The sequence below is a fragment of the Leucoraja erinacea genome, chromosome 18 (genome assembly GCF_028641065.1).
Source record: "Leucoraja erinacea ecotype New England chromosome 18, Leri_hhj_1, whole genome shotgun sequence".
NCBI classification, from domain to species: domain Eukaryota; kingdom Metazoa; phylum Chordata; class Chondrichthyes; order Rajiformes; family Rajidae; genus Leucoraja; species Leucoraja erinaceus.
In genome coordinates, this window is record NC_073394.1 from 19,184,921 (window position 1) to 19,209,796 (window position 24,876).

At 43.3% G+C, this 24,876-nt stretch overlaps 1 protein-coding gene across 2 annotated transcripts in view; it reads left to right on the plus strand.

Annotated features, from left to right (window-relative positions):
• sbf2 (SET binding factor 2) overlaps positions 1–24,876 on the plus strand; it is a 330,738-nt gene that overhangs the window by 206,737 nt on the left and 99,125 nt on the right. The window lies entirely within an intron of this gene.

Below are 24,876 nucleotides of genomic sequence, written 5' to 3' on the forward strand. Positions count from 1 at the left end.
CATGGTTCAGAGCACTGCCAGATGTGAGCGGGGAACTGAGGTCAGTTGTCCGTGATGTCTGGATCCCAATGCTCAGCGCTTCGTGTTTTGGAGTTGGCTAATGTTATTGATTTGTAATTAGCCTGATTTGTAATTAGTTGACAAAATCTCAATTTATTAATCCGGAATATCCTGGGGGATGGGATAAGTGTAATATACAAATTACATGCAAGGTGTCAGGCTGTGTGTCACAACATTCAGCCCCATAACCCATTATTTCCTTCAGTTAAATATTGGGAAGGTAGCACTATTGTCATTTGCCACTCAACTATTATGTTTGTTTACCTCACTGAATAATTCTAAACCCACTCCCCCCCCAAATTCCTTTGACAGGTTGAATAGAAATGTCCCCAATGTCATTGTTTTATTAATTGAACACATAGTTGAACATCCTCAAGGGGTGTAATCAGATGGAAACTGATTCAGCTGCGATGTTTAAGAGCTTGTTCAAAGAAGAGGCATATTTTGAAGGAGTGACAGATACTTGCAGGGGAATGTGTGAGGAGGTTATTATTTGTCTTTAGTTTTAGCTTGATCCAGGACAGCTGAAGAATCAAAGTTTAATATATTAATTGTGCTGATACTGACTCCAACCAACCACATAATGAATATAATCCATTCTGGAGGTTTTATTTTTTCTGATGCCATTTAAACTTCACTTGAATTTCAATCACTTCAATGTAAAAGTAATTGGGAATGGGGAGCATTGGAACAAAAATTTGCCCTCAGTACACATTAACTGTAATATAATAATGTATGCATGTTGGTAGGTGCAATCAAAACAAAGATCTTTTATCATTGTGTTATGATTACCACAGGAAATATTATGTACTCTCAAGATCACATTAAATAGAATATTATTGCTTAAATATATATTGTTATTGGACTGTATTTCGGAAAAGTCCCAGCTGAGAGGAAAACGGCAAAATACTGAAAATATTGGGGGTGAAAATGACTTCAGGACAGTTTGTAAGAAAATGAAGGAAATGGTAACAGAATACATACAGCTGAGAGTATAATTTTATGGATGAGAAATTGTGTTCAACCAATTGATGACTTCTTTGACAAAATAACTAGCATGTTAGATAACAAGGAAGCCAATGGATGTAGCAAATTTTGTTATACAAAATTTGGTCTGTGAAGTGCCCCATAAAAGATTACCGCATTAGATAAGCACCAATGGACGGACATAATAGGTTAAGTCTAGGGGGTCAGATATGGGGCTTTATGTGTGGGCCAGATATATTGTTAGTACAGAGGGGCTAGGAGCAAGGCCAAGTGTGCATCCAGAGTCAAGGTCTGGAATAGTACAGTCTGGAATAGAATGTGTGCAGTCAAAGCTGGGACAATGGAAGTATTCAGCACTGGGAACCTAAGCAGGCAAGCAGTTATGATCAGGGTAGAATAGGTGGCCAGTTGTAAGGCTGGACTCGGGGTCAGGAATGAGAGAAGGTATGCAACTGGAGTCAGGGTCAGGAGTAGTACCAGGTGTGCAGTGAGACCCAGGTAGTCAACATGGGCCAAGTGCTTGATTATAATCTAATTTCCACACATGCATACACTAAGATCATTCATGTGCTGCACCTGTTGATCAGAGCCTGGCTCTATTGCGGAATGCAATTAGGAATGTAATTTAGCCTAACCTTATTCATAGCTGATCCAATTTAAAGCATAAATATTGCATTCAAGTGTAAGTTAAAAGACTCGCTACAGTATGCACCAGATTGCACAATTTCAAGCTGAAAAATGCAAAGCTCCATACCAATGGGAAGGGGGGAACTCCCTTCCCACACCCTCCCCCCTCCCACAGTCTAACCCCATCCCCCCCCCCACCCCCTCGGTGGCTACGCTCCCTCAGGCTTGATCTCTCGCAATTTCTCACTCCCAACTCCCACCCAATGATGGCAGCCCTGCCAAAGTGGATAATCTCACATTTATCCACATTAAACTGCATCTGCCCACTCACCCAATCTGTCCAAGTCACCCTGCATCCTCATAGCATCCTCTTCCGAGTTCACACCACCACCCAGCTTTGTGTCATCTGCAAATTTGCTAATGTTTTAATCCCTTCATTTAAATCATTAATGTATATTGTAAATAGCTGCGGTCCCAGCACGGAGCCTTGCGGTACCCCACTAGACACTGCCTGCCATTCTGAAAGGGACCCGTTAATCCCTACTCTGCTTCCTGTCTGCCAACCAATTTTCTTTCTATGTCAGCACCATACCCCCAATACCATGTGCTCTAATTTTGCCCACTAATCTCCTATGCGGGACCTTATCAAATGCTTTTTGAAAGTCCAGGTACACTACATCTACTGGCTCTCCCACGTCCATTTTCCTAGTTACATCCTCAAAAAATTCCAGAAGATTAGTCAAGCATGACTTCCCCTTCGTAAATCCATGCTGACTCGGACCGATCCTGCTACTGCTATCCAATGTGCCGCTATTTCATCTTTTATAATTGGCTACAGCATCGTCCCCACCAATGTCAGGCTAATTGGTCTAAATTCCCTGTTTTCTCTCTCCCGCCTTTCTTAAAAAGTGGGATCACATTAGCTACCCTACAATCCACAGGAACTGACCCTGAATCTATAGAACATTGGAAAATGATCACCAATGCGTCTACAATTTCTAGAGCCACTTCCTTAAGTACCATGGGACGCAGACCATCAGGCCCTGGAGATTTATTTGCCTTCAGTCCCATCAGTCTACCCAACACCATTTCCTGTCTAATGTGAATTAAAACTAAAAAAGCTCAATTCTTGAGTGGCCAAGTCAATCACCTGATCGGAACCTAATTGAGCATGACCTTTATATGCTGAAGAGAAAACTGAAGGGGACTAGCCCCCAAAACAAGCATAAGCTAAAGATGGCTGCAATACAGGCCTGGTAGAGCATCACCCGAGAAGACACCCAGCAACTGGTGATGTCCATGAATCGTAGACTTCAAGCAGTCATTGCATGCAAAGGACATGCAACAAAATACTAAACATGACTATTTTCATTTACATGTCATTGCAGTGTCCCAAACATTATGGTGCCCTGAAATGGGAGGGCAATGTATAAACACTGCTGTCATGTCTACATGGTGAAACCAAAGTGTATAAAATTGGCCGTTATTAAAATCTGACAATGTGCACTTTAACCACATGTGATTTTTTTCTATTACAAATCTCACATTATGGAGGGCACTGAACATGTACGTTTTGTCCAAGTGATTGAGCATAGTGTAGAAAGCCAGCGAGATTGCATTCCATGTTGATCTATTTTGGCGGTGACTGAATTGTAGTGGGCCCGGGTCCTTACCATTGCAGGAGTTTTATATGTAGCATAACCATCCTTTCAAAGCTTCATCTGCTATAAGGAGAGACAGCATGGGGGCTAGGTTTGCTTTCCTTTGAGCGGAGAAGACTAAATAAGGAGCTGATTGAGATTTTGTAGATTATGAGAGGTAACGACTCAGTAGGCCAGCCAAGATTATGGTGGTGGTGATGATGATGATAATGATGATACTTTATTGTCACTTATACTTAGCTAAGTGCAGTGAAATTCTTTGTGTTTGCATACAAAAAATACACAAAGGTGTCACCACAAAGTTGCTGACAAAGTTACAAAAGGTACTCATTTCCTCCCCCGCCCGCCCTCCCACCCACAGTTGATCTTCTCCTTTAGCAGTGTAATATTTTGGTCCTCATTGAGTTTTTTCTGTTGGTTTATCTGCGGTTTAGTTAAAAGGGAAATTTGTATGTGCAAGTTAGAATTATTGATTTTTGGGACTAGACAAATCGGAAGAAAGATGTCCTGGCATGTTTTCAAGTCCATGATTTATGAAAACACTATTCTTGCCACAAGTATTAAATGTTATTTGGCTCGGCATTGGCAGTTGCATGCTTCACTTCATCATGCCGTTTATATATGGTTGGCTTTGATTGAAAAAATGTCATGGGAAATGTGTTCTTATGTATTGTAGAGGTTTTTTGCAGATTAATTGTTTTGCAGGAGTTATTTGTCAAAATGCTGGGCATTTGAAGAGGCTGAAATTTAAATGTTCCAGTCTCGCCTCACCTTGCCCCGATTATAGCTGTCTTTCCTCTACACCCTCAGTCTGAGGCAGGTCATGACCCAAAACACCGACTATTCCTTTGCCTTCACAGATGGTGCTCAACCCACTGAGCACTTCCAGTAGTTTTTTTTTTTGCTTTAGATGTTCCTCATCTACATTAACTGGCAATATTTGTATTTTCCAACTAATTTAATGGTTTGAAATTTCTCAGGTTTATCAAATACTAGACCAAGTGCGGACCCGTTGGGCCCGTTCCCCCAACGCAATATTCCACCACTCACCCGTAGCCCCCAACTGCGCAAGCACAGCTGACAGGTTCCCGTTGTGACGCAAGAGATCCCCGTTGTGACGCGAGTCACCCAACTGCGCAGGCGTGGCCGGCAAATGGGAGCGCGACTGTGATATTTGTAATGTTTAAAATGGCAATAACTTGTAAAATATAACATCAATGTGAACGCATCTCACTCTCCCTCTTCAGTCGTAATCCCCTCCTCCATTATCCTCCCTCTCCCCACCGTCCTCTGCTTCCTCCGCTCAACCCCTCCCTCCCTCCCCTCCTCTCTCTTCCTCATTACCTCACCATCTCCCCTCCTCTCTCTTCCTCATTACCTCGCCATCCATCTTCCGACCCCTATCCTCCCCCATTCCCCCTCAACACCCAGCAATCCTTCCCCCTCCCCTTCCCACTCCCTCCCCCTCCTCTTCACACTTCCCCTTCTTTTCCCTCTCCTCTCCCCGCTATCCCCCCCCCCCCAACTCTCCCTCTTCACCTCCCCCATTGTTCTCCTTTCCCTCTATCCACCACTCCCTACTTCCCCCACTCCCGCCCTCCTCTCCCTCCTCACCTCCCCAGGATCTCGATGTAAACCACCACCGGCCTCGTTTTCTCCACCACGTCGGCGATTAAGTTGTACTTGAGTCGGGGGCTGTCAGGGGGGACGGGTCGAGCGGCCTGGAGAGGGAGAGGCCGAGGCTGCGGCCTAGTCCTTGCCCCAGGTCCCGCTCCTCTCCCTCCCCGTGGGCCTGGAACAGCAGCTCTGCCGCCCCCAGACCTAACCCCAGTCTCAGCACCGTGGTCATTTCAAATCCCGCACACGCAGATACCGGGCCCGCTGCGCACGCGCGGGGAAACTTTCAGTTATTTAAAAATCCGCGTGCGTGGTTACCGGGCCCACTGCGCACACGCAGTCATTTCAAATCCCGCATGCGGCTGAAGGGCAGGGCAAGGAGAAAAGTGATTTTTTTCAAGCTTAAAATCCCATTGTGACGTCGTTGTGACGTTGAACGTGGCTGACGAGCAGGGCAAGTGGAAAAGTGTTTTATGTAAAGTTTAAAATGTCAATAATTTGTAAAATATTACATAAATCTGAACGAAACTTGGCCATTGCACACCCCAGGACAATGGTGAGCAAGGTGGGCCAAAAATGGTAGCACAATCGGGTACCGTTTTGTCTGTGTTTCGGGAAATCACCCACATATAAACAAACAGACAAGATGAGAGTATTAGTAATATATCTATCTGTATATATATATACTAGACTAAGTGGGACCCGTTGGGTCTCATGTTCACACGGGAGGGCTGGTCCCCCAACGCAATATTCCACCTCTTCACCAATTCACTCCGTCACTCAGGCCTGGTGGACTGGCAGCTCAGTCACTCAGGCCTGGTGGGCTGGCAGCGCAGAAACTGACAGAAATTCTGCCCAAAACAGGTGAGAGACTGTGAGAGAGAAGGGAGAGAGGGTGGAGAATCAATTTTAGACATTTTTCACATTTTTCTGCAGATCACAGCAATGAAGGAGGAAAGTCTATACTGGCCTGAATCTCACAGGGGGCAAATGAAGGGAGGAAGAAAAATACTGGGGTGAGGTTTAACACTTGCAGGGTGAATACTTAATGATGGGCTGAAGGGACTCCTGGGCTAGTATAGACCTGATGGGCCGAAGGGACTCGGCTAGTACAGGTCTGATGGGCCGAAGGGACAAAAAAAAAAACTGAGTGAAATCTCAGTGAAAGGCACTGTTTCTGGACTTTTCCTGGCTTGGCACGGGCCTTTTCGGCCAAAATGCTCCTCCTGGGCTAATACGGGGTTTTGGGGCAAAAGGGACTGGTTTCTCGGCTAATAGTGGCCTTGTGGGCCAAAATTAGTAGTTTCAGGCAGGCCAAACAACTTGTATCATTTCATTTCCAATTGCATTGCAGATTCAAGCACAGGGCAGGCAAATAGCTCATTGCATTTTCATTTCACTTCTATTGCCATTGCAGTTTCAAGCACAGGGCAGGCCAAGCCAAACGGCTGATTGCATTTTTACTTAATTTCCATTGACATTGCACTTTCAAGCACATTGCAGGCTCTAGCCAAATAGCTCATTGCATTTTCACTTCATTTCCATTGCCATTGCACTTTCAAGCACAGGGCATGCTCAAGCCAAACAGCACGTTGCATTTTCACTACATTTCCATTGCTATTGCACTTTCAAGCACCAGCAGGCTCAAGCCAAACAGCTCATTGAATTTTCATTCCATTTCCATTGCCATTGCAGTTTCAAGCACAGGGCAGGCCCAAGCCAAACAGCTCATTGCATTTTCACTTCATTTCCATTGCCATTGCAGTTTCAAGCACAGGGCAGGCCAAACAACTCATTTCATTTTTATTAAGGGCTAACAAATCATTTATTCAAGTACATTGCATACTCACAGTGTTCTGTAGTTTCCCAGCTCAGACAGAGAGTCGTGAGCTCTCCCCCGCCATCTTGCAGACAGACTGAGCCACGCCCACATTTCCGGGTTTTGCAGTCCCTCTCACTGGAAGGGGCGTGGCCTTCATGGCGGTGATTGACAGGAGAGAGAATCTCAAGATTTTTTAAACACTAATAAGTCATTTATTTTTCATGGATGGGAAAAATCCTCGGGGCATGCGCAGCGGAGGAGGACTCTGAGTAAGATGGCCAAAAAAATAACAGCCATATGTGGTAGCGTTTTTTCTAAAATCAAAGCACAGTGCAAACAGGAAGTGGTCAAGATGAGACTTTTACTTATATACATATATATTTTAAATATTTATTCCACCACTGACCCATAGCCCCCAACTGCGCAGGCACAGCTGACGGGTTCACATTGTGACGCCAGAGATCCACGTTGTGACGCGAGTCACGGGAACCCTCCCCAACTGCGCAGGCACGGCTGGCAAGTGGGAGCGCGACTGCGACGTTTTTAAAGAATGGCAGGAGCCTGTAAAATATAAGATCAATGTGAACGCATCTCACTCTCCCTCTTCAGTCCCCTATTCCCCTCCTCCATTATCCTCCCTCTTCCCACCCTCCCAACAACCCTGCCATGCTTCTTCCCCTCACAACCTCCCTCCCTTCCTCCCTCTTCCCCCTCCCCTCCTGCATTACCATTGCCATTCCTCTGCCTACCCTATCCTCCTCCATTCCCGCATATACCCCAGCATTCCCTCCCCCTCTTCTTCACCCTCCCTCTTCTTCTTTCCCCTCTCCTCCCCTCCCCCCACTCCCCCCCCCCCCACTCTCCTCTCCCTCCCTCTCCATTCCCCACCCCTCAGTCACTCCCTCCCTCCCTCCCTCCATAACCCCTCTCCCCTCCCTAACCCCCCCCCTCTCCCTCTATCCCCCTGCTCCCCCCACTCCCCGCCTCCTCCCTATCCCACCCCTCCACTCTCCATCTTCAACCCCCACTGCCCTTCTCTCCCTCTATCCCCCCCACTTCCGACCTCATCCACTTCACCCCCTCCTCTCTCTCTCTCTCCCCCCCTCCTCCCCCCGCTCTCCCTCCTCACCTCTCCCACTTTCCCCTCCCTCACCTCTCACTCCCTCTCCTTTCCTCTACCCTCAGTCACTCCCTCCATAACCCCTCTCCCCTCCCCACTCCCCTCCTCTCCCTCTACCCCCCTGCTCCCCCACTCCTCACCTAGCACCTATTCCCCCCTCCCCACCGCCCCACAATGAAAATCGCGATTTAAAAAGAAAAGAAATTCTCAATTAAAATCACATTTTTTAATGTAAATGAGATACGCGATCCCATTGTGACGTAATTGTGAATGAAACAGAAGAATTTGATTAGAACTGAGTTTATTGAAAAACGCAATTTTTTAAATGTAAATGAGATTCGGGATCCCATTGTGACGTCATTGTAACGTGGCTGATGGGCAGGGCAAGTGGAAAAGTGGTTTGAAAAGTGATTTTTGTAAAGTTTAAAATGTCAATAACATAAATATATACCATCAACCTGAACAAAACTTGTTTAATTTACATCACAGGACAATGGTGAGTAAGGTGAGCTAAAAATTGTAGCGCTATCGTGTACCGTTTTTGGCAGGGTTTTGGGATATCACGCACGCACGCATACAAACAAACAAGATGAAAGTTTTAGTAATATATAGATAGATTAGCTGTACTTACAAGAACTTACTTGTTTTATTATTTATTCTGATTTAAGGATGTAGTTGTTGCTGGCGAAGCCAACATTTATTGCTGGTTTTCAATTGTCCTTGAACAAAGTGATCTTTTCGACCACGAGAATCTTCTATTCGAGGTGCTCCTGCAATATTATTGGGGATGCAGTTATAGGATTTGGATCCAATGACAGTGAAGCAATATCAATGTATGTACAAGTTGAGATGGTGTGCAACCACTACCACTGTACCTCTTGACGACGGATGTTATGGATTTAGGAGGTGCAGTCAGAATAGGCTGCTGTTCAGTTAGCTATGGTGCATTTTGTAGATGGTATGCACTGAATTCGTAATATATAATTGAAGGGAATTAATGTTTGGGATAGTAGATGTAGCACCAAACATATGAGTTATATTAGAGTTACACACATCCAGACAAATATAAAGTATAAATTCTGTCACACTCCTGACCATGTTTTCATACTTTGTTACAATGTGAAGGGGCCACACACACACACATTTGCACCATTTATTTTCCACCAGATCTCAGAGCAATCCCATGCTGGAGTAACTTAGTGGGTCTGGTAGCATATCTGGGGAAAAAAGAATAGTGACGTTTTGGGTCGGAAACCTTCTTCAGATTGAAGAAGTGTCTATTTTTCACCCTGGTATTTGTTTCTTTGCACTTGGACGGGTTCCAATGCAGGACTGATGCAAGTGTGCAGCTGGAAGTCAGTTTAGCAACTGACGAAAGAAAGTTCAATGCACAGAATAGACAGAAGCATGATAGGGAGCGAGGAAGAACTGTTGGATTGAATTGTATTTATTTTAATGTGAGAAGGATGATGGGTAAGGTGAATGAACTCGGGTCTGAAGAAGGGTCTTGACCCGAAACATCACCCATTCCTTCTCTCAAGAGATGCTGCGTGTCCCGCTGAGTTACTCCAGCTTTTTGTGTCTATCTTCAGGGCATGGATAGCAATGTATGATTTGGACGTTGTAGCCGTTATGGAAACCTGGTTGAGAGGGTTAGGATTGGCAGCCTAATATTCCAGGACACAGGTGCTATAGGAAAGGTAAGGATAGAAGAAAACGAGGAGGGGTGATGCTTTATTAATTAAGGAGAATGTCACAGCAATAGTAAGAGAATAAGAGACGGGGGTTTTCTTAAATGTGCATATTTTAATGCTAGGAGCATTGTAAGAAAGGTTGATGAGCTTAGAGTCTGGGTAGACACCTGGAAGTATGATGTTGTGGCGATCAGTGAAACGTGGTTGCAGGAGGGCTGTGATTGGAAACTAAATATTCCAGGATTTCGCTGCTTCAGGTGTGATAGAATTGGAGGGGCAAGAGGTGGAGGTGTTGCATTGCTAGTCAGGGAAGATATTACAGCAGTGCTTTGGCAGGATAGATTGGAGGGCTCATCTAGGGAGGCTATTTGGGTGGAATTGAGAAGTGGGAAAGGTGTAGCAACTCTTATAGGGGTGTATTATAGACCGCCAAACGGGGAACGAGAATTGGAAGAGCAAATATGTAAGGAGATAGCAGATATTAGTAGTAAGCACAAGGTAGTGATTGTGGGAGATTTCAACTTTCCACACATAGACTGGGAAACACATTCTGTAAATGGGCTGGATGGGTTGGAGTTTGTAAAATGTGTGCAGGATAGTTTTTTGCAGCAATACATAGAGGTACCTACTAGAGGAGGGGCAGTGCTGGACCTCCTGTTAGGAAATGAGATGGGACAGGTGGCGGAGGTATGCGTTGGGGAGCACTTCGGGTCCAGTGATCACAATACCATTAGTTTCAATATAATTATGGAGAGGGTCAGAACTGGACCTAGGGTTGAGATTTTTGATTGGAGAAAGGCTAACTTTGATGCGATGCGAGATGATTTAAAAGGAGTGAACTGGGACATTTTGTTTTATGGGAAAGATGTAGAAGAGAAATGGAGGACATTTAAAGGGGAAATTTTAAGAGTACAGAATCTTTATGTTCCTGTTCGGTTGAAAGGAAACAGTAAAAATTGGAAAGAGCCCTGGTTTTCAAGGGAAATTGGACATCTTGTTCGGAAAAAGAGGGAGATCTACAATAATTATAGGCAGCATGAAGTAAATGAGGTGCTTGAGGAGTATAAGGAATGTAAAAAGAATCTTAAGAAGGAAATTAGAAAAGCTAAAAGAAGATATGAGGTTGCTTTGGCAAGTAAGGTGAAAGTCAATCCAAAGGGTTTCTACAGCTATATTAATAGCAAAACGATAACGAGGGATAAAATTGGTCCATTGGAGAGACAGAGTGGACAGCTATCTGCAGAGCCAAAAGAGATGGGGGAGATATTGAACAATTTTTTTTTCTTCGGTATTCACCAAGGAGAAGGATATTGAATTATGTGAGGTAAGGGAAACTAGTAGAGTAGCTATGGATACTATGAGGTTCAAAGTAAAAGAAGTACTGACACTTTTGAAAAATATAAAAGTGGATAAGTCTCCAGGTCCTGACAGGATATTCCCTAGGACATTGAGGGAAGTTAGTGTAGAAATAGCCGGGGCTATGACAGAAATATTTCAAATGTCATTAGAAACGGGAATAGTCCCCGAGGATTGGCATACTGCGCATGTTGTTCCATTGTTTAAAAAGGGTTTTAAGAGTAAACCTAGCAATTATAGACCTGTTAGTTTGACTTCAGTGGTGGGCAAATTAATGGAAAAGATACTTAGAGACAATATATATAAGCATCTAGATAAACAGGGTCTGATTAGGAACAGTCAACATGGATTTGTGCCTGGAAGGTCATGTTTGACTAATCTTCTTGAATTTTTTGAAGAGGTTACTAGGGAAATTGACGAGGGTAAAGCAGTGGATGTTGTCTATATGGACTTTAGTAAGGCCTTTGACAAGGTTCCTCATGGAAGGTTGGTTAAGAAGGTTCAACTGTTGGGTATACGTGCAGGAATAGCAAGATGGATTCAACAGTGGCTGAATGGGAGAAGCCAGAGGGTAATGGTGGATGGCTGTTTATCGGGTTGGAGGCAGGTGACTAGTGGGGTGCCTCAGGGATCTGTGTTGGGTCCTTTGTTGTTTGTCATGTACATCAATGATCTGGATGAAGGTGTGGTAAATTGGATTAGTAAGTATGCAGATGATACCAAGATAGGGGGTGTTGTGGATAATGAAGAGGATTTCCAAAGTCTACAGAGTGATTTAGGCCATTTGGAAAAATAGGCTGAAAGATGGCAGATGGAGTTTAATGCTGATAAATGTGAGGTGCTACACCTTGGCAGGACAAATCAAAATAGGACGTACATGGTAAATGGTAGGGAATTGAAGAATACAGTTGAACAGAGGGATCTGGGTATAACCGTGCATAGTTCCTTGAAGGTGGAATCTCATATAGATAGGGTGGTAAAGAAAGCTTTTGGTATGCTAGCCTTTATAAATCAGAGCATTGAGTATAGAAGCTGGGATGTAATGTTAAAATTGTACAAGGCATTGGTGAGACCAAATCTGGAGTATGGGGTACAATTCTGGTCGCCAAATTATAGGAAGGATGTCAACAAAATAGAGAGAGTACAGAGGAGATTTACTAGAATGTTGCCTGGGTTTCAACAACTAAGTTACAGAGATAGGTTGAATAAGTTAGGTCTTTATTCTCTGGAGTGCAGAAGGTTAAGGGGGGACCTGATAGAGGTCTTTAAAATGATGAGAGGGATAGACAGAGTTGATGTGGACAAGGTTTTCCCTTTGAGAATAGGGAAGATTCGAACAAGAGGACATGACTTCAGAATTAAGGGACAGAAGTTTAGGGGTAATATGAGGGGGAACTTCTTTAGGCAGAGAGTGGTGGCGGTGTGGAATGAGCTCCCAGTGGAAGTGGTGGAGGCAGGTTCATTGGTATCATTTAAAAATAAATTGGATAGGCATATGGATGAGAAGGGAATGGAGGGTTATGGTACGAGTACAGGCAGGTGGGACTAAGGGGAAAAAAAATTGTTTAAGATTGGACTTGTAGGGCCGAGATGGCCTGTTTCCGTGCTGTAATTGTTATATGGTTATATGGTTATAGGCCAAGATGACATTACAGCTGGTTCATCTAGTGAGGTTTAATGGGTGGAGCTGAGAAATAAAAAAGGGTATAATCACCTTGCTGGGAGTACACTATAGGCCCTATATAGCCAGTAGGAACAAATATGCCAAGAGATTGCAGGCAGGTGCAAGACTAATATGGTGGCTTCAGTTGAGAATTTTAACTTTCCCAATGTAGGCTGGGATTCTCTTAACACCAAGGGCAGAGCCAGGGTGGAATTTGTCAAATGTGTTCAGAAAAGTTTCCTCAGGCATTATGTAAAGGTCCCTACAAGGGAGAGGACAAAACCTGATCTACACTTCGGAAAAGGGAAATGGCTAGTGACTGAAGCGTCCGTGGGTGAGCCTTTGGGGATCAGCAACCACTGTTCTATTAGCTTTAAAATAGTTGTGGATAAAAATGGAGTAGACCCACAAATTAAAATTAAAAAGTTGAGCAAGGCCAACTTTAATGGTATTAGACGGGAACTTGCTAAAGCTGATTGGAGTAGGTTGTTTGTGAGCAAAGGAAGGTCTAAAAAGTGGATTGCTTTTAAAAATGTGATGACAAGTGTTTGGGGTATGCGTGTTCCTGTTAGAGTGAAGACCAAGCAAGGTGGTAGTAAGGAAGCTTGGACAACGAGAAATTGAGGCTCTGATCAGGAAAATGAGGGGGCATGTGATAGGTATAGGCAGCTGGAGTTTTGAGAAATGAAAAGCATACTTAGGAAGGGAATCAGGAGGGCAAATTGAGGGAAAGAGAGAGCTGAGGCAGATAATATTAAGGGGAATCCAAAGAGATTTTATGTAAATTAAGGGAGAGAGGGTAACTAGAGAGAGACTTGGGCCCCTCAGAAACCAAAGCTGTCGTCTGTGTGGAGCTGCAGGAGATGGGCAAGGTCCTCAATGAGTATTTCTCCTTTGTTTTTAATGTATTCATGTATTTCGGGAAAGACATGAATACAGGGGAACTTGGAACAGTTAATGGAGGTCTTGAGGACAATCCATATTGTGGTCCAGGATGTGCTGAACGTCCTAAGGTGTATGAAAGTAGATAAATCTCACAGGCTTGTTCAGATGGATCTGAGGACACTGGGACGCTAAAGAAAAAATTGTGGGCAGCCTGGCTGAGATATATGAATCATCATTGGAAACGGGTTAGGTGCTGGAAAACTGGAAGATGGCTAATGTTGTCCCTCTAGTAAAGAAGGTCTGCAAGGGAAGGCCTGGGAATTATAGACCAGTGAGCCTAACATCTGTGGTGGGCAAGTTACTGGAGAATATTCTAAGAGATAAGATATATGATAATGTGGATGGACAGGGGCTGATTGGGGATAGTCAGTGTGGTTTTATACGTTGGTGATCTTATCTTACATGTTTAATTGAGTTTATTGAAGAAGCAACCAAAAAGGATACTGGATACGGCCCGTTGCTGTTTGAGGGTGTATATCAACAATTTGGATGAGAATGTAGAAGGCCAGATTGTTTGCAGATGACACTAAAGTGGATGGTATCGTAGATTGCGAAGATGATTAACAAAAATGACAGCTGGATCTTGATCAGTTGGACAAGTGGGCTGAGGAATAGTTAATGGAGTTTAATGCAGATAAGTGCAAGGTGCTAAGTTCATAAGTTCATTTATTGTCACATACACATATATTGTTGCAAAGTATTGCATTTATACCGACATTTAAAAGACATTTACACAGGTACATGGATAGGAAAGGTTTAGAGGGATATGAACCAAACACAGGCAGGCGGGACTAGTGTGTATGGGGTATCTTGGTTGGCATGGGGAAATTGGGCCGAAGGGCCTGTTTCCATGGTGTATGACTTGTGCGGCTTGATTATATTTATGTATAGATTGATTTGACAAGATAGCCTGTAAACAAAGCTTTTCGCTGTATCTTGATACCATATAATATAACCATTTAACAATTACAGCACGGAAAACAGGCCATCTCGGCCCTTCAAGTCTGTGCCGAACACTTATACATGGCAATAATAAACCAATACCAATTTTTAAGCAATAAAACATTTTACCAAAGATTATTTTTACATATTTCAGTTATATGTACATCTACTTAATTTGCAGCTGCCTCATATTTGTAGATAATTCTCAAACGAATTTCAAATAAAATTCTGTATTTATTGTTTCAAGAAGCAAGAGTTGAAATAGTTATTTAATAGAAGATGATTTCTTCACCATGTCATTTTAGTGTGCTCTGACCTGCTGAAAGTTAAACGCCATCTTTAAAACTTGGGATTTTCATGGCATTAGATACTTTTCATCAGTGAGTCATTTATACAGGTTCAGCAAATGCATCCATATAAGCTGAAAAGCTTCATCACTGATGTCCAATGATAGTTAATCATGGTATCTAAACACACAATAGACATTGGTGCAGCTGGATTAAGGTGAGCAAAATCCTGTTTCAGTCAAAGAAGGGTATATTTATTATTGTAAAATAAGAACATACTTGACTGTCCATCAGAACAGAAATAGAAGCAAAATTCAACCATTTGGCCACATGTCTGCTCTGCCTTAAGATCATGCTGATCTTTTGCTTTGACAGCACTTTCCTGCAGTAAGCCAATGTCACTTAAATCTCTTAAAAGATATGGATCTGTGTATTGACCAACAGATCCTCACAGCCCTTTTGTGTCGAAATTTATTTTCAATTCAACCCTATTTTGAGTTTCATGCCTGGCTCCAGATCTAGGACAGTCATACTTCCTGCATCTACCCTGTCGAGACCATCGAGAATTTTTGTATATTTTAACTAAGATCATCTCTCATTCCTCGAAACTTGAAAACATGTGCCAAACTGCTTAATCTTTCCTCATCCTAAGAATCAATTAAGTGAATCAATCTGTCCTATTTCAGGACAGCTGGCATCTATTAAGATTAAGTCCAGTGTGAATCTGAAGTACCCCTCCCCTCCAGTCTGTTGGTGCCCTGCTTCAGAACTCATTGAGTTCTCATCGTGTGCAGCAGCTGAGTGGCAGGTCAGATGTGTTAGCATCTGACCTCCAGCTCATCTCAGATGTGGCCACGTGTGTGGATGTCTGGGATATGCTAAGCTGCAGATTGCGGATAACGGGTGGATTCCTCCAGAGTAAAGCTAAAAATAGATCTAGCCTATTATTATGTTTGTTGGCTACAGCATGTCCAAGGTGGGCAATTATAGAATTCCTATTGCTGCAATATACTGAACCTGATGTTATATGGAATGTCATTGTTTGGGCAGGAAGTTTTGAAGATTGGAATGTGCTGAGAAGCACAATGCACTTGTAAGATTGTTCCTTGCCAAAAACAGAATATAGAATATGAATACAAAATAATGAATGCATTGTTGGCAAACATTTTATGGCATTACTAGTTGTAAATTTAATAAAAAACAAGATCATTCTATAATATTTTTTGACTGGAATCAGATTCAGATTCAGATTCAATTTTAATTGTCATTGTCAGTGTACAGTACAGAGACAACAAAATGCATTTAGCATCTCCCTGGAAGAGCGACATAGCAAATGATTTGAATAAATAATAATAAGTGCTCGAGGGGGGGGTGGTGATTGGCAGTCACCGAGGCACGTTGTTGAGTAGAGTGACAGCCGCCGGGAAGAAGCTGTTCCTCGACCTGCTGGTTCGGCAACGGAGAGACCTGTGGCGCCTCCCGGATGGTAGGAGGGTAAACAGTCCATGGTTGGGGTGAGAGCAGTCCTTGGCGATGCTGAGCGCCCTCTGCAGACAACGCTTGCTTTGGACAGACTCAATGGAGGGGAGCGAGGAACCGGTGATGCGTTGGGCAATTTTCACCACCCTCTGCAATGCCTTCCGGTCGGAGACCGAGCAGTTGCCATACCATACTGTGATGCAGTTGGTAAGGATGCTCTTGATGGTGCAGCGGTAGAAGTTCACCAGGATCTGAGGAGACAGATGGACCTTCTTCAGTCTCCTCAGGAAGAAGAGACGCTGGTGAGCCTTCTTGATCAGAGTTGAGGTATTGTGGGTCCAAGAGAGGTCATCGGAGATGTTGACTCCCAGGAACCTGAAGCTAGAAACACGTTCCACCTCCGTCCCGTTAATGTGGATGGGGGTGTGCGTGTTGCCTCTGGACTTCCTGAAGTCTACAATGAGCTCCTTGGTCTTCTTGGAGTTAAGGGCCAGGTTGTTGTCAGCGCACCATGCTGCTAAGTGCTGGACCTGGCCAATTCATCATTGTTGCTGATGAGGCCAATCACCGTTGTATCATCTGCATACTTGTCACGTAATGTGGATTTTGGGGTGCAAATTCTGATTAATGAATAGTGGAGCTAAAGGTTGAAATGTTTGTTTACTAGGTCTAATCATAAAACATAGATTTGTATCCTTAAATATTACATTAGGAAATATTCCATTGGGGGTGCAACTAAGAAAGGGAATATTCAATAAATGGAGAAAGATTATGGAGGAAAATGGGGATTTTCAATTATATTCTAACAGGCAGCAATAAAGGTAGGGAAGGTGATTCATAAAGGATTTGGAGCTATCTTGAGCTGCGGTGAAATGTAAGAACAAGGAAGTTATGATAGGATTGTACCTACAGCCCCAGCTTCAGCATTGTCCATGTTACCGGTCACTGCATTACAGAATGAAGTGATCGTGCTGGAAAGCCACTAAGCTTATTTATGAGGATTTGTCAAGACTGGAAAGTTTTAGTATGAGGATGCGCCGGTTTGTTAGTTAATTGGCCACTGTTATTTGCCATATGCGTAGGTAGTGAATGAGAAACCGAGAACTAACGTGAACAGGTCGGCATGGCATTGGTGGGCCAAATTAGGGAGCATGGAATTAAATAATTACTAAAAAGGCAAGAGGAGAGACGACAACAAAAAATCCCAACCTGGAGGATGGTATGGGTTTGGAATTTATAGTTTTGAAAGGATACCCTGGGTGTTATTTTTTGAAGCCTGCCTATTTACTTGAGTAGCCATGATATGTAGAACTACAGATCAATTACCTGAAGGTAGGCAGCTCTTTCGAACACTGGGCTGAATGGCCTCCTGTGTGCTAATTTCTGTTGTTTTATTCTGTGAACTATGATGTAAATTGATGGTATTGTTATGGCATTACTAGTTGTAAATTTAATAAAAAACAAGATCATTCTATAATATTTTTTGACTGGAATGTGGATTTTGGGGTGCAAATTTTGATTAATAAATAGTGGAGCTAAAGGTTGAAATGTTTGTTTACTAGTTCTAATCATAAAACATAGATTTGATTCCTTAAATATTACATTAGGAAATATTCCATTGGGGGTGCAACTAAGAAAGGGAATATTGTTGAGGCTGATAAGAAATTTGTGTGTTGTATGATGCGTGAGATGTGTATGATGTGTGTGATGTTCTCTTTCATGTGAAGACAATCAACTATAGGAAATCTGGCTGGAAGAGAACTCCTGCAACTATAATAGGAATGTGCACAAATACACTAATTTTATTATGATTGAACTTGCTCGTGTGATACTTAACTTAGCATACTTCCAGGAATGTGAGTATTATATATAAAGAGGTACGGTGCTGCAAACCTGGTTTGAACCAGGTCCACTGCACTGCTGCAAACTGTTGGGCAAGGAACCTGGTGCAAATTTCTGCACTTCTCCCCATCCCAAATTCTGTATCAGCAACTCCTCTTGAATGTGATGGGGATTGTTTTCTTTCGCTTTCTTACTTTGCCTACACATTCCATCCAACCCAGAAACCTTATGGTGCTGCCACTCCCCAGTAATGATCTGCCAGCCAGAATCTAGCCCTGTGGCTGGCATCTTAGTACTTACGACATGACTCATTCCATCCACACAACACCATTCTTTACAGCTATCCCCTTTACACCAAGCTATGAGCAGTTTATTACTGTGAGATGCCAGGGTCCTCACATCCAGATATCTGACACAGTAAGATGGGTTTTTTTTTTAAGTACCATAGGATATGTGCTTGAAATCTTTGGCCTCCTGGACTATGGGCACAATAATGAATCCACATTGTGCAGAGTAGGGTTAATGCAATTGTACAATTAATTGATTGTAATCAATGATAAGCACCAATTTGCTTAAAAGGGAAGAAACAAAAGTCCTGATGTCTTTATGATATTGATAACTGGAAAGCACACTATTATTCTGGAGAGTAGGAATGGAAGACGTTTCGGGTCGAGACCTTTCTTAAATTGGAGCAATGCCTACATTGAAGGTATTAGACTGGAACGTTTAGTACAATACTATTAACAGCCTCATACGGAATCAATGTAATAAGTAAAGAATGGAAACCAGTCTTTTTTTTTATTTCTAATAAATGTTAAAATTATAAAATAGCTTGTAATAGATATTATATTACATAGTGAGGGCTGGTTTATAGTCCACTGCTCCACACAAACTTCACTGGCATTGCTTTCTGGTATCTTCATATTGTGCCTGGAATATATCATAGTCACGTTTTCTGAGTGTTAACATTTTTAGCTGTTTTACTTGATGCACAAGCATTTTGGGTCCATTGGAATTTTAGCCTGGAGAATAATTTTTTGGTTTGCTGGAACTGATTAAAATACGGGTTGGCACTTATGTTCTGTTTAACATTGTACAAGTCATCCAGTTTATCTTATTTGAAATACAAAAAGTAATTTATCTTCCCCCCCCCCCACCCACCACCCCCATGAAGCCATTATTTTTTCTACATAACTACTCAGACGTAGATTTTTTTTAAATCACATTAACTTGGAATTTCCTGGAAGGTTCTGGCAGAACACAAAATTAAAATTATATATTTTTTCTCCAGATCTTCATGTTTCTATGTTAAACGTATGTGAAAAACACATTTTTCACACAGAGTGGTGAATCTCTGGAATTCTCTGCCACAGAAGGTAGTTGAGGCCAGTTCATTAGCTATATTTAAGAGGGAATTAGATGTGGCCCTTGTGGCTAAATGGATCAGGGGGTATGGAGAGAAGGCAGGTACAGGATACTGAGTTGGATGATCAGCCATGATCGTATTGAATGGCGGTGCAGGCTCGAAGGGCTGAATGGCCTACTCCTGTACCTATTTTCTATGTTTCACTAGTTTATGCTGGTATAATGCTAAAAATTGTTTGTCATTCAAACTCTTAATTTCCATTCTCAATGGGATGAAATTGAATAAGGATCTTGGTGAAAATTTCTGCTGCAGTGATAAGATCAATATAGAAATTTGTCAACATTTTTTTGTTGGGGGTGCTAAGTGTTTATTCCTTGGAGCACAGGTGGCTGCGTGGGGATCTTATCGAGGTGTATTAAATTGTGAGGGAAATAGATAGGGTGAATGTAGAGGTTTTTTTTGGGGGTTACAGAAATCAAGAACCAGAGGACAGGAACCCACAATGGGCTTCTGCCCACAATGTTTGTGCTGAACATGATCTGTTTATCCCTCTAATAATTGTATTAACTTCTGTCAGGTCTCCACCTAACCTTCAATGTTCCAAAGAGAGCAATCCAAGTCTGTCTAACGTCTCCTTATATCTAATACCCTCTAAACCAGGCATCATTCTGGTAAACCTCCTCTGCACCATCTCCATTTAAAAGAGGGTCAGTCAGATGGATAGGAAAGGTTTAGAGAGATGTGGGCAAATGGGTCTAGATTAGATGGGGGCATTTTGGTTGGCATGGGCAGATTGGTTTGAAGGGCCTGTTTCCCTGAAGGAATTGTCAGGAAAGTGGGATGTTTTTAAAAGAATCCAGTCCAGGAAGCCTGGATGATGTGTGAAATTGAGGCTCTGGTCAAGAAAAAGGCTTGCGACAGGTATTGGCAGCTGGGATCAAGTGTATCCCTGAAGGAGTTTCTGGATCTGAGGAGCAAGGTTAAAAAAAGGAAATCAGGAGGGCATAAAGAGGACTGGAGAAATCTCTGGCAAATAATATTAAGGATCATCCCAAAAGATTTTATAATAATAATAATAATAATTTTATTTATAGAGCACTTTAAAAACAAACATAGCTGCAACAAAGTGCTGTACATCACTAATCATTTACAAAAAAAGTTAATACACACCAAAAATAACAATCAAAAGAAATAGTAGGAAAAGACATGTAAAATAAAGAAACATCAAAAACACCACAAACCGAAGCAAAGCCTCAGGCATGGTCAAAAGCCAGGGAGTACAAATGTGTTTTAACACTGGATTTGAAGATGGACAGAGAGGGGGCCTGTCTGATGTGCAACGGCAGGGTGTTCCAGAGTGCCGGAGCAGCAACAGAGAAGGCTCTATCCCCTCTGAGCCTCCGATTAGACCTCGGTACCTCCAGGAGCAGCTGACCAGCTGACCTGAGGGACCGGGCAGGAGCGTATGGGTGGAGCAGCTCAGAGAGGTAAGGCGGGGCGAGCCCATTCAGAGATTTAAAAACAAATAACAGTATCTTAAAATGAACTCGAAAGTGCACCGGGAGCCAGTGGAGGGAGGCCAGAATTGGCGATATGTGCTCCCTCTTTCGAGTCCCTGTTAAAAGGCGAGCAGCAGCATTCTGAACCAACTGGAGACGAGCCAGTGAAGAACGAGCAACACCAAAATAGAGCGCGTTACAGTAATCCAGCCTAGATGTAATAAAGGCATGGATTACTGTCTCAAAATGCTGCCGCTCGAGAATGGGCTTCACCTTCGCCAGCTTCCTTAGGTGAAAGAAGCTGGACTTAACCACCGCGCATATTTGGCAATCTAATTTAAAGTCACTGTCCATCCTAAAACCCAGGTTCACAACTGTTGGCTTCACGTACCTTGACAATGGACCTAAATCAACAAATGGAGGTTCACGGCAGCCATTGGGATCAAATAAAATCACCTCTGTCTTCTTTTCATTAAATCCAAGAAAGTTTAGGGCCAACCAGGACTTAATGTCATCAAGACAAGACAGAAGCGATTTTACAGAAAAGGCGTCTTCCCCCCTCAGCGGCAAATAAAGCTGGGTATCATCTGCATAACAGTGGAAAGAGATGCCATGCTTTCTAAGGATGGAACCCAGAGGAAGTATGTACAGCGAGAAAAGCAGGGGCCCCAGAATCGAACCCTGTGGAACCCCATATGACAGGGGAGCGGAAGAAGAATCAAACCCAGCAAGGCTAACACACATGGTTCTGCCCGCCAGATAGGACCTGAATCATCCCAGGGCACTGCCGCAGATGCCCACTAACTGCTGTAGCCGAGATAACAAGATATTATGGTCCACCGTATCAAAGGCGGCAGACAAGTCCAGCAGGACAAGAACCACACAATCCCCAGAATCATTAGCCAGGAGGATGTCGTTAAAAACCCGTAGCAATGCTGACTCCGTGCTGTGCATGGTTTTAAATCCAGACTGGAAGATCTCCCGAATATCATGCTCCTCCAGGAATAGTTTCAGCTGAGCATAAACAACTCTCTCCAATAAATAAAGGGAATAATGGTGACTGAGACCCCTCAAGAATCAAAGTTGTTAACTCTGTGTAAAGCCACAAGAGATTGGGAGGATCCTCAATGAGTATTTCTCCTCTGCCTTTTACTGTGGAGTGAGACATGAGGACCAGAGAACTTGGGTCAGTCAATGGAAGTGTCTTGATGGCAGTCTGAATTACAGTCAAGAGGGTGCCAAAGGTCCTGACGCGTATTCAAAGTAACATTAACAAATTTGCAGATGACACAAAGCTGGGTGGCAGTGTGAACTGTGAGGAGGTTGCTATGAGAATGCAGGGTGACTTGGACAGGTTGGGGAATGGGCAGATGCATGGCAAATTAAGTTTAATGCGGATAAATGCGAGGTTATCCATTTTGGTAGCAAAAACAGGAAGGCAGATTACTATCTAAATGGCGTCAAGTTGGGAAAAGGAGAAGTACAACGGGATCTGGGGGTCCTTGTACATCAGTCTATGAAAGTAAGCATGTAGGTACAGCAGGCAGTGAAGAAAGCGAATGGCATGTTGGCCTTTTATAACAAGAGGAATCGAATATAGGAGTAAAGAGGTCCTTCTGCAGTTGTACAGAGCCCTAGTGAGACCACACCTGGAGTATTGTGTGCAGTTTTGGTCACCTAATTTGAGGAAGGACATTCTTGCTATTGAGGGAGTGCAGCGTAGGTTTACAAGGTTAATTCCTGGGATGAAGGGACTGACATGTGCTGAGAGACCACTCTCTCAGCTGGGCTTGTACACTCTGGAGTTTAGAAGGATGAGAGGGAATCTCATTGAAACATATAAGATTGTTAAGGGCTTGGACACGCTAGAGGCAGGAAACATTTTCCCGATGTTGGGGGAGTCCAGAACCAGGGGCGACAGTTTAAAAATAAGGTGTAAGCTATTTAGAATGGAGACGAGGAAACACTTTTTCTCTCAGAGAGTGGTGAGTCTGTGGAATTCTCTGCCTCAGAGGGCGGTGGAGGCAGGTTCTCTGGATGCTTTCAAGAGAGAGTTAGATAGGGCTCTTAAAAATAGCGGAGTCAGGGGAAATGGGGAGAAGGCAGGAACAGGGTATTGATTGGGGATGATCAGCCATGATCACATTGAATGGCGGTGCTGGCTCGAAGGGCCGAATGGCCTACTCCTGCACCTATTGTCTATTGTCTATAAGACAGACAAATCTCCCGGGCCTGATCAGATATATCCGAGGACACTGTGGATAGCTAGAGAGAAAATTGCAGGTGTCCTTGCTGAGAGTTATGACAATAGGTGCAGGAGCAGGCCATTTGGCCCTTCGAGCCAGCACCGCCATTCAATGTGATCATGGCTGATCATCCCCAATCAGTACCCCGTTCTTGCCTTCTCCCCATATCCCCTGACTCCGCTATTTTTAAGAGCCCTATCTAGCTCTCTCTTGAGAGCATCCAGAGAACCTGCCTCCACCGCCCTCTGAGGCAGAGAATAAGTCATCATTAATTTCAGGTGAGGTGCCAGAAGACTGGATGGTGGCAAATGTTGTACCTCTATTTCAGAAGTTACTAGAGAGCATTCTGAGGGATAAGATATACAGGCATTTAGATGGACAGGGGCTGATTAGGGATAGTCAGCAAGGTTTTGTATGTGGAGGGTGTGTTTCACAAATCTGACTGTTTTTTGAAGATGTGACCAAAAAGAGTGATGAGGGCAGAGCTGTAGACGTATATGTGGATTTCAGCAAGGCATTTGACAATGGTAGGCTGATCTGGAAGGTTAAATTGCACGGGATCCAAGGAGAAATAGCTGACTGGATAGAAATTTGGCTTCACAGAAAGAAGCAGAGGGTGATGATAGTGGAAGGTTGCTTTTCGGACTGGAGGCCTGTGACTAGTGATGTGCCTCAGGATTTGGTGCTGGGCCCATCGCTTCTCATTTATATCAATGATTTGGATGAGAATATATAAGGCATGATGAGCAAATTTGCAGATGACACTAAAGTGGGTGATACTGTAGATATTGAAGGTGGTATTGTAGATATTGAAGGTGAAAAATTGCAGCAGGATCTTGAATGGATTGGCATGTGGTCTGAGGAATGGTTGATGGAATTTAATACAGAGAAATGCGAAGTGTTACATTTTAGGAAGGTTAACAGGGACAGGGCCTGCACAGAATGGTTGTGCTCTGGGGAGTGTTGTAGAGCAGGGGATGGAGGTGCAGGTTCATAGTTCTTTGAAAGTAGCATCACAGGTAGATAGGGTGGTCTAAAAGCCTTTCAGCACATTCAGCATAGAAGTTGGGAGGTCAGGTTACATTGTATAAGACATTGGTGAGGCCGCATTTAGAGTATTGTGTTCAGTTTTGGTCACTGTTATAGGGAAGATGTTGTCAAGCTGGAAAGTGAGCAGAGAAGATTGATAAGCATGTTGCCTGGACTCGAAGGCCTGAGCTATAGGGAGAGGTTGTGCAGGCTAAGTCTTTATTCTTTGGAGCACAGGAGGGTGAGGTGTGATCGTATAAAGATGCAAAATTGATTGAGTAAATGCGCAAGATGAGGGGAGGGAGATTTAATCGGAACCTGAGGGGTAACTTTTTTACACAAAGGGTAGTGGGTATATGGAACAAACTGAAGCGGAGGTTTCTTGAGGCAGGAGCTATTATACCATTTAAGGGACGTCTGGACAGGTACATGGATAGGTTTAGAGGGCCAGGTGCAGGCAGGTGTGGCGCGTGTGGATGGGGGCAGGTTGGTTGGCGAACAACTGGCCAACATTAACAAGTTGGGCCCAATGGCCTGTTTCTGTGCTGTATGACTCTATGATATGATAAATAATATAAACTCTCAAAGCTCATGATAACATTTGAATGTTGAAAGGAAGGACCATTATATAACC